Raw genomic sequence first — 13,470 nt, forward strand, 5'->3', positions numbered from 1 at the left:
AGTTCTGAAAATTTTAATTGACCTAGCATCTACAGCCCTTTGGGGGAAGAGAGTTTCAGATTTCCACTACACTTCATGTGGACTTCCTGATTTCACACCTAAATGACCGAGCTCTAATGTTAAGATTATGCTCTCTTGTTCTGGATTCTCCTACCAGAGGAAATCGTTTCTCTGTAAAGGGAAGACAACCCAAGCTTATGCAGCCTGTCCTCAAATAATTAAGTCCTGGTATTATTTTGGTGAATCTGTGCTGTGTACCCCTTCCAAGGTCAATACATGTTTTCTAATGTCCGGTGACCAAAACTGAACATGGTACTACAGATGGGGTCTGATCAAGGCTCTGTACCACTGAAGCAGAACTTTCTCCCCTTTGTATTCTTGCTCCCTTGAGATATAGATCAACAATCTATTCGTATTTTTGATTTACTTATTGTACATGTGCACTAGCTATTAATGATTTGTGTGCATGAACACCTAAATCCCTTTGCTTCTCCATAGTTTCTAGTTTCCTACTAACAAGAAAATATTCTGGTTTAATTCTAGATTGTATATTCATTTTTTCTAAAATAAAGTTTGACTTTTCCATGTCCGAAGTAAAGCTATTGTTAAATAGAAGGCTATAACTAAAGTTGCTAATTTGTTTCCCCCATCTTGGGCCCCCTTCCCATTGTTATCTTCTGCTGGTGAAGGCCATCCTTAAGCTGAACAGTTAAATGCTCTGGGCTGTGGATTGCAGGATATGCTCTGTGCTGCTCTTCATTAGTGAAAATGTAAGTAAGGCCCAACTTGTTTCTTTTAGTCCATGTAATCCATTTGGTCAGATATACAGGGCATCCTGGTTCAACACAGGCAGCCCATCTGTTCATGCTCCACACACAAGCAATTTTGCATGTATACAGCTTCCATCCACCACCAGATAGCAACAATTTTATTTGTCACTGGTTCACAAACTGATGTTTGCAGAAGACCTTCCAGGGGGTTCTCATGGCTGATCTTATGAGTGGGCAAGGTGGGTGACCGCCAAGGCTGCCATGGTCAAGAGTATGCGGGTGAGCGGTGGCCGGAGCTGTGCCCTGCACCTACCATCCCTCTGCTTATCTCATACTCTTTCCATGATATTCTTCCCTTGTTCCCCAAGTGCACTGTCCAAGCTCCTGCTCTCTCTATGCTCCTGACAATGATAGACAAACTCTACAGTCAGAAGAAGGCACACCTACCTCATTGATATCTGTAAGTAAATATTTGTTTCCTTAAAAGCATTATTAAAACACTATTTACATGCAGAATGTTTATATTATGAACATTATACAGTGTTTGTAATTTAGATTGCTGTCTATGATTGATTTGAAAAGGGGTCCTTCAAAACTGAAAAAGTTTGAGAACCACTGATTTAAGTTTGTGGACTTTTCAGTAACTTAATATTTAAGGTACTAATTTCTTGGTAAAACATCTAGGTGTATAGATTGGACAGTTAGAATCACTTAAAGAATATTCATTTTAATTTCTTGTTTACTAACAATCATAGTCATTTAGATTTTGTACCATGGAGCAGAAAAGATCAGTTTCTCTTGATTTTGTCTGAACAGTCTCTTCATAATAACCGAGGGGAGATGAGATTTTTTTTTTACGCAGCTTGATATGATCTGGAATAATAACAGAAAATGCTGGAATTACTCAGCTGGTCTGGCAGCATCTGTAGAGAGAAAAACAGCGGAATTTTACTGGGCAGTTGGATGCGGGATTGGTTTCGGGCGGGCTGGGAAATTTGTCAGGCCAATAACCCAACATCTTTCCGTCTCCCTGTGGATTTCCCAGGGACGGGTTGCCAGTGAGATCGGGAACCCTCATTTGTGAAACACGCAGCCAATTAAGACAATTAAGGAGCTAATAAAGTGCTGTTTTACTCATGCAATGGCTCTTTCCCAACAGCGCATGGGTCGCATGCCTTTCAGCAATGCGGCAAGGTAAGGAGGGCGAGTGCACAATGAGAATGCATTGATACATTAAGCCACCATGGCAGTAAATGGGCCAACCATAGTGTAAGGGAGCATTTCCTTGAAGCAAATATCTTGGTTATTCGCAGCAAGAGGAACTTGGTGTCATTCCATTGAGGTCAGTTGGAGGGCAAAACCGCTGTATTGACCTTTAATGCTGTGCCCTTACATGGGAACGTGGGTTCCATATACTCTGAGATAGGGTGGACCACTGAGGAGGAGTTGCAGTGCTCTGCAGCTCAGCATCCACAGCAGGAGGGGCAGTAAGCACCACAGGAGCAGCAGCTGCAGCATGCAACATAGGGACAGGGATCTGGATGCAACAAAGGGCATGACCGAAGTGCTGCACCAAGCGGAAGGTGCTACCCTGTGCACAGGATCTACAGGCCATAGATCATCTTCCTCTACCTGTCACAGCAGCAGTGCCTCTGAAGGCTGCGGCTCTCATGTCAGGTGGTCACTGACCTATGTGCCCTAATAGAGGAAGATCTAATGCCATTAGGAGCAGGAGCCCACTCATCGCCAGTGGCGGTGTAGGTGACCGTTGCCAATATGCCATTTATGCACCCAGCTCATTTCAGGGCTCAGCTGTTGACATCTATAGGATTTCACAAACTGCAGCGCATTTAGGCATACTTAAAAATGAGGCACCAACCCGGTAAAGCTACAACATGGGACTACATGCATGCTAAACAGCAACAGACAGAGCAAAGTGATGTTTTGCAATCCTGCCACATCCAGTTGTGAATGGAGGTGGACAATTAAATAACTAACCAGAGGATGAGGCTCCACAAACGTCCCCATCCTGACTGATGGCGGAGCCCAGCAATCTGTGAAAAAGACGAGGCTGAAGCATTTGCAAGCATCTTCAACCTGAAGTACCAGTCCCCACCATCATAGATGCCAGTCTTCAGGCAATTTGATTTACTCCTTGTGGTATCAAGTAAAGGCTGAAGGCAATGGATGCTGCAAAGGTTATGCACCCTGACAACATCCTGGCTGTAGAACTGAAGATTTGTGATTTAGAACTAGCTGCGCCCTTGGCTAAGCTGTTCCTGTACAGCTACAACATTGAAAATTCCCCAGGTATATTCTGTCCACAAAAAAAAGAGGACAAATCCAATTTGGCCAATTACCACCTTATCAGTCTACTCTCAATCCTCATCAAAGTGATTGAAGGTGACATTGACAGTTCTAGCAAGCGACAATCTGCTCACTGGTGCTCAGTTTGGATTCTGCTAGGGCCATTCAGCTCCAGACCACAGTCTTGGTCCAAATATAGACAAAAGAGCTGTATTTCAGAGGTGAGGTGAGAGTGACTGCCCTTGACATCAAGGCAGCATTGGACTGAATACGGCATTAATTAGACGGAGAAAAACTTGAGTCAATGGGAAGCAGGGGGCAAGCTCCCCACTGGTTGGAGTCATACCTAGCACAAAGGAAAATGGTTGTGGTTGTTGGAGCTAATCACCTCAGCCCCAGGACATTGTTGCAGGAGTTTGTCAGGGTAGTGTCCTAAGCCCAACCATCTTGAGCTGCTTCATGAATGACCTTCCCTCCAATATAAGATGAGAAGTAGGGATGTTTGCTGATGATTGCACAGTGTTCAGTACCATTCACAACTCCTCAGATACTGAAGCAGTCTGCATCCACATGCAGCAAGACCTGGACAGCATTCAGGTTCAGGCTCAGAAGTGGCAATTAACATTCATGCCACACAAGTGCCAGGCAATGACCATCTCAAACGAGAGAATCTAACCATCTCCCCTTGATATTCAACAGCATTGTTCTTGGCCTCCTTGTCTCGGGAGACAATGGGTAAGCGCCTGGAGGTGGTCAGTGGTTTGTGAAGCAGCGCCTGGAGTGGCTACAAAGGCCAATTCTAGAGTGACAGACTCTTCCACAGGTGCTGCAGATAAAATTGGTGGTTGGGGCTGTTCCACAGTTGGCTCTCTCCTTGCGCTTCTGTCTTTTTTCCTGCCAACTGCTAAGTCTCTTTGACTCGCCATGCTTTAGACCTGCCTTTATGGTTGCCCGCCAGCTCTGGCGATCACTGGCAACTGACTCCCACGACTTGTGATCAATGTCACAGGACTTCATGTTGCGTTTGCAGACGTCTTTAAAGCAGAGGCATGGACGACTGGTGGGTCTGCTACCAGTGACGAACTCGCTGTACAATGTGTCCTTGGGGATCCTGCCATCTTCCATGCGGCTCACATGGCCAAACCATCTCAAGCGCCGCCTCGAGGATCTCTGTGTTGGAGATACGGTCCTGCCACCTGATGCCAAGGATTCTCCGGAGGCAGCGAAGATGGAATGAATTGAGACGTTGCTCTTGGCTGACATATGTTGTCCAGGCCTCGCTGACGTGGAGCAAGGTACTGAGGACACAGGCTTGATACACTTGGACTTTTGTGTTCTGTGTCAGTGCACCATTTTCCCACACTCTCTTGGCCAGTCTGGACATAGCAGAGGAAGTGCTTCCCATGCGCTTGTTTAATTCTGCATCGAGAGACAGGTTACTGGTGATAGTTGAGCCTAGGTAGGTGATCTCTTGAACCACTTCCAGAGCGTGGTTGCCAATATTGATGGATGGGGCATTTCTGACGTCCTGTCCCATGATGTTTGTTTTCTTGAGGCTGATGGTTAGGCCAAATTCATTACAGGCAGCCGCAAACCTGTCGATGAGTCTCTGCAGACACTCTTCAGTGTGAGATGTTAATGCAGCATCGTCAGCAAAGAAGAGTTCCCTGATGAGGATTTTCCATACTTTGGTCTTCGCTTTTAGACGGGCAAGGTTGAACAACCTGCCACCCGATCTTGTGTGGAGGAAAATTCCTTCTTCTGAAGACTTGAAAGCATGTGAGAGCAGCAGGGAGAAGAAGATCCAGAACAGTGTAGGTTCGAGAACACAGCCCTGTTTCACGCCACTCAGGATTGGAAAGGGGTCTGATGAGGCGCTCTATGCTGAATTGTGCCTTTCATATTGTCATGGAAAGAGGCGTTGATACTCAGTATCTTTGGTGGGCAACCAATCTTTTCTAGTAGTCTGAAGAGACCACGTCTGCTGACGAGGTCAAAGGCTTTGGTAAGATCAATGAAAACAACGTAGAGGGGCATCTGTTGTTCACGGCATTTCTCCTGTAGCTGGCGAAGGGAGAACAGCATGTCAATGGTGGATCTCTTTGCTCGAAAGCCACACTGTGCATCAGGATCGACATGCTCAGCCAGCTTCTGGAGCCTGTTTAAAGCGACACGAGCGAAGACTTTCCCCATTATGCTGAGCAGGGAGATTCCACGGTAGTTGTTGCAGTCACCGCGATCACCCTTGTTCTTATAGAGGGTGATGATATTGGCATCGCGCATGTCCTGTGGTACTGCACCCTCGTCCCAGCACAGGCAAAGCAGTCCGTGCAGTGCTGAAAGTATAGCAGGCTTGACACTCTTGATGATTTCAGGGGTAATGCTGTCCTTCCCAGGGGCTTTTCCGCTGGCTAGAGAATCAATGGCATCACTGAGTTCCGATTTTGTTGGCTGTATGTCCAGCTCACCCATGATCGGCAGAGACAGGGCTGCATTGAGGGCAGTCTCAGTGACAACATTCTCCCTGGATTACAGTTCTAGGTAGTGTTCCACCCAGCGTTCCATTTGCTTGCGTTGGTCAGTGATTGTGTCCCCTGATTTAGATTTGAGGGGGGCAATCTTCTTGATGGATGGCCCAAAAGCTCTCTTAATGCCATCATACATTCCTCTGATATTTCCTGTGTCAGAGGCCAGCTGAATATGACTGCATAGGTGTTGTCAGTAGTCAATTGCGCAGTGCCTGGCTGTTCTTTTATGCAGCGCATCTGGCAGCTTTAAGTGCTACGGATGTTAACTCGCTGGGGGCTTTCTTGTAGTTCAGCAGTGCAATGCGCTTAGTGGCTACGACAGGTTCCAGCTCTTCAATGTGAGATAGAAACCAGTCTGCATTCTGCTTCGCACGATTGCCATAGGTGGTCATTGCTGAGACATAGATGGCGTCTCTGATGTGGGCCCACTTGGTCCCTGCATCCCCTGTGGGAGTGTTTTGGAGGACTTTTTCAAGTGAATTTAGAAACTTATGTAACAGCTGTGCATTACCATTGCTGAATCCCCCACCATCAACAATCTGGGAGTTAACATTAACCAGAAACTTAACTGGAGCAGCCTCATAAATACTGCAGCTGTGAGAGCAAGTCAGAGGCTGGGAATTCTGCAGTGAATAACTCGCCTCCTGACTTCCCAAAGCCTGCCCACCATCTACAAAGCACAAGTCAGGAGTGTGATGAAATACTCTCCACTTGCCTGGCTGAGTGCAGCTTGAAACCATCCAGCCTGCTTGATCAGTACTCCATTCACCACCTTAAATATTCATTCCCTTCACTACTGGCACACAGTTGCAACAGTGTGTACCATCTAAAAGATGCACTGCAGCAACTCAGCAAGCCTCCTTCAACAGCACCTTCCAAACCCAAGACCTCTACCAGTTAGAAGGACAAGGGCAGTGGGTGTATGGGATACCATCACCTGCAAGTTCCCCTCCAGGCCACACACCATCTTACTTGGAACTATGTTGCTGTCCTTTCACTGTCACTGGGTCAAAATCCTGTAACTCCATCCCTAACAGCACTGTGAGTATACCTACACTACAGGAACTGCAGTGGCTCATCACCTTCTCAAAGGCAATTAGGAATGAGCAGATGCTTACATCCCAAGAACAGATTTAAAAAAAAACAAATGTTCTAGCCAGGTGTATCGTAGCATTGTATTGTAAATTATCCCAGTACATCAAGTTTGACACGAATGCAGCCAGTCAAGCCCAGAGGGCTGTTGGGTTTTCCTCGATGACTGGATTTCCTCAGGTCCAGGGCATAATTAACTGCACCCATATGGAAATCATGGCTCCATTGGACTGTCCAGCTGTAGTCATTAATTGTAAAAGCTTCCACATGTGCAGCTGATGTGTGACCACCATAAGAGGATCCTTCATGTGCGTATGAGGTTTCCAGGGAGCTGCCATGATACCTTTATCCTCCAGCAGTCTCGGGTGCCTCAGCTCTTCAGACCTCCAGCAGCCGCAGTTGATGGCTCCTGGGTAACAAGGGGTACCAACTGAAGACCTGGCTGCTGACACCAGTACTGTGGCCCACCACAGAGGCACACGAGATTCCGCTGGTACCTTCTAACTACCAGGGCCACAATAGAGCAAGCCATTGGCTTGCTGAAAATGCAGTTCGTGTGCCTTGACCAGCCTAGGGGAGCAATTTGGGTCTGCAAGGGTATCATGCAAAGTGGTGGTGTGTTGCACCCTGCACGTCTTGGCACTTTAAAGAGGATGTTGCGGACAGACAGGCTTTCTCCTGAGGAGAAGAATGATGAGGAAGAGCAGAGCATTAACATTCAGAGGTGCCTATGGTCTGTCCTGGCATAGACCTGCATGCCAGGGAAGCCCATGATGTTCTCATCCAGTCACGCTTTAAATGAGGACAGTGCAACCATCATTGTCCTCGTGCCAGCCATTGTCCGCCTGCTCACACTGTAGGCGCACACACCACCCCTTCCCGCAAACAAAGGTCTTCACAGCCAAAACACGTTGCTACGTTGTATCTTCTGCCCTGCATTGAGAACCTATTCTCATGACATTCTTATGCTTTAACCTGCTCTTTGTCAATGTGGGATTGAAATAAAAATACATTAATGGCACTTCCCAGGGAACAACAAGAGATGGCTTTTTGAAATAAAAGTTTATCATGCCTCAATATTTTAGAAGATGCACCCAAGTGAATTCCTTTGTGCCACGAAGATGATTTCACCATCCTCTTTCTCTTACTTTGTGGTGCTGCCCTGTGGCTGCAGCAGAATTACAGGCAGCCTGCTTGTTTCCAGGCTCTGACTCTTTTTATAAGCCTATAGTGGATTTCCTTACATTGCCCCACCTGCATATGTGCAGGAGCAGCCACAGGCATGGGTGAGCTTTTGTGCCTCCGTCAGAGGGGCTACATGAGTCATGTGACAGTGCTTCCTCAGAATGATGCCCTTCCACTGAAAAATGCCTCCTCCCTCATATCTTGCTGCACCTCCGGCAATGTCCCTGTGGGAGATAAAAGGCAACCGTCAGTGCTGCACATAGGTGACCGAGATCCAGCACTAGCATTTCGCTGACCATTATATTTTTCATTCGTGAACAGGTCTGCACATAAGTCACATCTCGGAGCTGACTGCAAGTGTCATATGTAATGCTTTCACTGACTTGCTGCAGTATCCCCATCTCTCCATCGGCGACAGCATACACTAATGCTGCCCTATCAATTTCCAGTGCTTCTTCCTCCATTGGCATCAGAATGTCCAAGGATGCAACTCCATCCCTGATTCAGTGCCTCGCCTGGGAATTGTACGCTCTCTTTTCCAGCATCGAGAAAAGAAACATCCTTTGCTGAAGCACAACAGTTGAGGAGGCTCAGTGTGGGATGGGGAGTGCTACTCAACAAACTGAAGGAGAGTGTCATTACTGTAAGGAGATATAGAGTTGAGGTGCAGCCTGGGCAGATGTTCTTGTGTGTGCTTGCAAATAGAGTGCTTCAAAGGAAATGTGTGCTGGAGAAGGGTTACAAAGGTGAGAGAGTGATGATTGCCAGCTGACACTTGCACACCACTCAACTTGCTGGACCTCAAGAGGTCATTGAAGCATTTTCTGAACTGGATCCATGTGCTTCACCACACTCCGGCTGCTCACCTCCTTCACGATCTCCAGCCAAGTCTGTTTGGTGAGCCTGGCTGGCCTCCTCCTGCCATCCTCTGGAAAGAGCACCTGCCTCATTTCCCTCATGGCTTCCACCTTAAGTGCTACATCTGTGAATCGTGGGGCCTGCCTTCCTCTTCTGGCATCAATCTTCCTCCTCTTTTTACCTCTGTAGATTTGCTATCCACAGCACTCAGTTCTGGCACTCTGTGTGCTGCCAGTGCTCCTTTTAAATACTGTGCCCCCTATTGGGCTTCTGACAGCTATTTCTGCACCTAATTGAATGCCAATCCTAGAAGCGCACTTTTAATTGTCTGGCCCTGGGAAAATTCACCCGGACGGCTCGCTACCCGCAGGGTTTGATTGCCGACCTGGATATGGCCCCAACGCTCTTGTCAAAAACTAAGTCTACAAGATTCCACCTGACATTTCGAGTCGATGATCTTTTGTCAGAATGTTGACAAGGTCAGTGTTATAATTAGGAATGCATTGCCTGGAAGAGTGGTGGAAACGGATTCAGTAGTAACTTTCAAAGAGGAATTGGATATATACTTGGAAAGGAAAACTTTGTGGGTCGAGCGCATCACTGAAAAGAAAGGAATCTCAGTCCAGGATATTGAAAACAAGTAACTCTAAGTAGCAAGAAATGGGCTATTGCTATGCCTTGTTGGAGTAGACATGAGGATCCTTTTAAATGGTTTTAATAAAACCAAATTCCAGGTCCTTTTTGAGTGTAGCTAGTTCCAGTATGGCTTTCATTAGCACAGGTTAAGTAGTTGGTCTTCTCCCTTTTTTTGGCAGTATCTTGGTGGTTTTGTTGAAAGAGCTAACATTCCTGATGGATATGTAATCTTACAAAGATAGCAATAGCGGTAGAGTACAAAAGATGCAATTCATGTTTAAAAGTAGATAATTCCAAATATTCTAATAATCCTTTGCTCCTGTATTGGGTGTGGTTGCTAGTAAAAGAGCAGATTCTAACAAGCTCAAACAAAATTAAAAAAAAAATGGTTTACATATTTCCTTTTAAATGCCTGTTGTGTCTTGAATTCTCTTTGAATGTAATTATAAATCTCTTCTGGAGGTGGAAAAGGACAGGAGTTTAATTATAGCTGAGGATTCTCATTTGCCAAAAAAACTTCTCATAAGCATGTGATTTAGGCAGAGTTTCAGAACTTGAATTTAAGTCTTCCAAGATGAAATGTTGAAAGTGCACAAAAGGAAAGCCCTTTTTTTATTTAAAGAAAAACCTGGACAGTAAAGGGCAGGTACTAATATTCTCACTGAGCACACACGTTTGCTCATTCGGTATTGATTATTTGATTCATTGGACATATGCCTTTCAGCTGATACGTGATGAACTGTCTTTTAAAGCTTGAAAAGAATTCTGACTTGTCTGTATTTTTTGTGTCTCGGATGATCCATACAAGTGCTACCCAGAACTGTGCTAGATTTATGTCCCCGTGATGGTGAGATAATTATTAAAGAGTCTTGATATTATTCGTAATCCAGTGAATGCTCATGCTTTCATAATGTCTGTGGAAGAGTTGGAAGTTTTGTTTTATTAGCTCCAGGTTAATATTTTCAAGTGTGCAGCAAGAAATAGTCTAGACAACTCAGTTTATTGAGCCTATGATTCCAGAGGCCACAAATAAAAGCCCTCTCATTTTGTCTGCCCTCATGAAAAAAATGTTGCACCTATAATTCTGAATTATAAATCTGGACCTAAATTTCTGCTGATTAAAGGAATTCTCCAAAACTCATAAGAGCCACTCAAACTGTTTCAGTTAATATTAGATTGTTGGATCAGTACAATCTCAAAGATGCATGCTTTATACCCACTGGCTGGTAAAAGTATAGCATTAAGTTCCTGGTCACGCCTGAGCCTTGTATCAGAGAATGTAGTGTTTTTCACCTCTATCAATGTACAACCAAAGATCCTCTTAATAATCCAAAGCAATAGCACACAAGCAGAATTATTATTTGTCCAAAGATAATTTAAAAACCTTTCACATGAAGCAAGGACACGTTAAATAAATCAGTGCGGATGCAGTGAAAGGATATGGGAACCCTTAATAACAATAAATGCACATTGACAGATACTCCATCGCTTTTCCCCATCCCTCCAAATTAAAATCTTCACTTAATAATAGGCTCCAATGAGTTAATCTAATATGAAGCAGAGTCTCTCAGACCAGGAACATCCCACATTTGATCCCCAGTCTGTTAACAACTGATCTTAACTAATAATTGGTAGCAGTGCTTCAAATGGTCTGTGTGCTCTTCTTGCCTACAATGTTGGCCAGAATTCTTACTCCATACTGTGGGAAGTGAAGTGGGCATGTGTGGAAGTCAGATTGATTAGCCTGTCAACACTCGCTGTCACAGTTAATGAGAAAATAGTAATTAGGGTGAGATATTGGATCATAATAGGCAGCTGTGAACTATATCCCAGCAACAAGTTAACACTTACAGAGAAGGGGAGTGCAGAAAATTGGTTAACGAAAGGGGAAAGCTAAAAAGTGATAAGATGAGCAACTGACCTAAATTTTGAATATCCTCAAAAGTCTAGTTTTGTGGTGACCTGGCACTGTTAATCCCTAGTTGCAGTGAGCTACGATACAATAACAGTAAACCTCAGAGACCGGGTTTATGCAAGAATGCTAATGTGTGTTGGCAGGCGGTTAAAATAGTCATCTAAGTAAGGTAGTTTGGTAAAGCAGCAAGTATAACATTGTTATGATTTAGATGGCTTCAGTTCATGCCAAGCATTGGCAATTTTTTGCAGCCGAAGTTTAAATCAAAAAATTAGCATTTGAGGTTTGATTGCCTAATGACATAATCCAGTTGCTCAAGACTGTTGAGAAGTAGAATTGAGTTGTGTGTAGATCCCCACTGAACACACAATATTAGCATCCAAATGATCCTGATTTTAAAATATGTACTGAACCTTGATATTGTGCTTATTGCTCTGTAACAAACTTTTACAAATCAGCTTTTGTGACTATGTATCTCATGTATGTTTTGTTCTGCCATTTGGCTTTATATCCTTTCATTGCTGCTTCACCTGTTGTGTGAATGATACTATCCTATAGATTCTAAGACAGTGAGACAAAGTGGTGCTTTTATGCAAATTACAAGAGATGTTTGGATTAGAGTAGTTGACATAAACTCACCTTAATTATTCCAAGTGTGTTACTGAATTGGTTAGTATTTAAAACTGAAGCTGGCTGGTTGATGACTTAATCCTAAAGAGGAACCTGTTCTTTGGGGGTTGATCGATTTTTATTAATTGATATGGACTTCATATTTTATTTTGCAATGTTAAAATTCATTTGTTATGGCAATGCATGTATTTTTCTTTTTCTCGCTATAGAGCCAAGTAAACCATCAAAGTTTAACATTGGAATAGCAAAGTTATTGGTACCCCATTTTATTTGAAATGTATTGCATGAGTTTCAACTCCTTGGTGATTTTAAGACTACATTGAGACAGCTTGGCTCAAATAAGTTCTATGTTAAATTATTTATTTCAGCCGAAGTAATCATAAGGGCACTTTCATGGGGCAGTGCGAATGGACTTGAACTGGCCTAAATGAACCATGTTTGGATAGTGGTTGTTCTCTGTGCTAAGTGCTTAAAATAGCAGCAATAATTTAGCATGGGACAAAGGCAAACCATCCCTCCTTACCCTTCTCGAGCTGCCAACAGTCTTTGACACAGCGGATTGTAACATTCTCTTTCAACGCCTCTCCATTGTTGTCCAGATGGGTAGTACTGCATTGACCTGCTTCCATTCTTATCTATTCAGTCGTAGCCAGAGAAACTGCTGCAATGGGTTCTTTCCCCACTCCCACACTGTTTCCTCTCATGTACCCCCAAGGATCTATCCTTGGACCCCTCCTGGTTCTCATCTACCTTGGCGACATCATCCCAAAACATGTCAGTTTCCACTTATGTGCTGATGACACCCAGCTCTACCTCACCACCATCTCTCTCAACCCCTCTACTGTCTCTCTAAATTGTCAGACTACTTAACTGACATCTAGTACTAGATGTGAGCAGAAATTTTCTCCTATTAAATATTGGGAAGACTGACGCCATTGTCTTTGGTGCTCACCATAAACATGGCTCACTCAGCTCCCTCGCCACTGATTCCATCCCTCTCCCTGGTAACTGTCTGAGGCTGAATCAGTCTGTTTGCAACCTCGGTATTATATTTGAACCTGAGATGAGCTTTTAACTACATATCCACATAGCTCTAAGACCACCTATTTCCACCTCCATAACAGCGCCTGTCTCTGCTCCTGCCTCCGCTCTTCTGTTGCTGAAAATTTAATTCATGCCTTTGTTACGTCCAGCCTTGACTATTCTAACGTATTCCTGGCTGGTCTCCCACATTCTACCCTCCGTAAACTTGAGATCACCCAAAACTCTCCTGCCCTTGTCCTAACTTGCATCAAATGGCATTCATCTGTTACTCTCATGCTCGCTGACTGATGCTGGTTCCTGGTTAAACAGTGCCTCGATATTAAAATTCTCATCCTTGTTTTCAAATTTCTCCTTTTCTCTGTAATCTCCTCGAGCCCTCCAACCCTCTGAGATGTCTGCGCTCTTCTAATAGTGGCCTCTTGAGCATCCATGATTTTAGTTGCTTCACCAGCTACGGCTGTCTAGGCCCTAAGCTCTGGAATTCTATCCCTCAACTTCTCTGCCT

At 44.4% G+C, this 13,470-nt stretch overlaps 1 protein-coding gene across 1 annotated transcript in view; it reads left to right on the forward strand.

Moving 5' to 3' along the window:
• itgav (integrin, alpha V) overlaps nt 1-13,470 on the forward strand; it is a 136,548-nt gene that overhangs the window by 26,541 nt on the left and 96,537 nt on the right. The gene's annotated exons all lie outside the window — the stretch shown is intronic.

This window comes from Heterodontus francisci, chromosome 7 (assembly GCF_036365525.1).
Source record: "Heterodontus francisci isolate sHetFra1 chromosome 7, sHetFra1.hap1, whole genome shotgun sequence".
NCBI lineage: Eukaryota > Metazoa > Chordata > Chondrichthyes > Heterodontiformes > Heterodontidae > Heterodontus > Heterodontus francisci.